This window comes from Pteropus alecto, unplaced genomic scaffold (assembly GCF_000325575.1).
Source record: "Pteropus alecto unplaced genomic scaffold, ASM32557v1 scaffold7, whole genome shotgun sequence".
Classification (NCBI taxonomy): Eukaryota; Metazoa; Chordata; class Mammalia; order Chiroptera; family Pteropodidae; genus Pteropus; species Pteropus alecto.
The window spans coordinates 51,265,411-51,266,753 of record NW_006494614.1 but is presented as its reverse complement, the minus strand read 5'-3'; positions in this window follow the sequence as shown (position 1 = coordinate 51,266,753).

Here is a 1,343-nt window from a genome sequence, read left to right as displayed (position 1 = left end):
ATATATATAATTTTTAAATTTTTATATATATGTGTAAATAAAATCTAACAGAAGTAAAAAAGATGATAACTAGGAAATGAAAATCTAATATTTTAAGTATCTTATACATGAAGTAGTATATTATTTAAATATACACAATGATAATTTGAAGATACTGTAAACTTTACAGCAACCATTTAAAGTAATGTCAATGAATTCTAACTAATAAGCCAGCCATAGAAATTAAATCTTAATGGGAAATTATATTTATTAATCCAAAAGAAAACAGGAAAATAGGTAAAGAAAAGGAACAAAGAACAGTTGGGATTTCTAGATATCAATTAGTAAGATAACTGTTTTAAATCTAACAATATAAATAATTACTTTCATGTAAATGGTCTAAGTACCCCAAGTAAAAACAGGGTTGTCAGACTGTATTAAAAAGCAAAACCAAATTCAACACTTTTTACAAGAAACTCACTTTAATTATAAAAGCATAGTTAGGTTAAAAGGAACTGAATGGACAATGTGATATTTTGATATACGTGGTATTCAGTCATACTTCAATAAAGTTGAAAAAAAAATAATAGGTTAAACATAATTGAGCACAGGTGAAAGGAAATTGAATAATAATGGCTTTAAACATTTTAGAATTAAAATAATAAGTCATCAAAATTAAATAATTACTGCATGTAAAAACACATAACATGCAGATACTAAGTATGAGAAATCTGGAGTTTATATAATGCCTATATTAATATTAGACAAAGTGAACTTTAGAAGAAATATTGCCAGAGATAAAAAGGGACTTTTCAAAAAATAAATAGAGTGATTTGTCAAGAGGCCACAGGAATTCTAGATATATAGACCCCTAAAAACAAAATTTAAAATACATGGAGCGAAGTCTGACAACTGAAAGCTCACATAGATAAATCCACATGGTAGTTGGAAATGTCTACACTTTCATAGTAATTGAGAAAAACAAGCTGAAAGAAAATGAATATATAGAAGATTCCATGAATACTACCAACTGATTCAATTTAATTATCATTTGTTGAGCACACTATTCAACAACAGAATAATACACATTAAAGTATACTCAAGACAGGTATCAAAATCAGCCATATGCTGGGCTGTAAAAAAATTTTAAAGTATTGAAATTATATAGACTTTGGTCTTCAATTGTAACTAAATTAAATTAGCAGTCAATAGCAGAATGATGTATACATAATCCCAAATATTTGGAAATTAAATGAAATATATAAATAAGACATGGGTCAATGAAGATACTATGAGGAAACATTAAATGTATTTTTAACTGAATGAAAATAAAACAAAACCAATTTATCCAAATCTGGTGATAG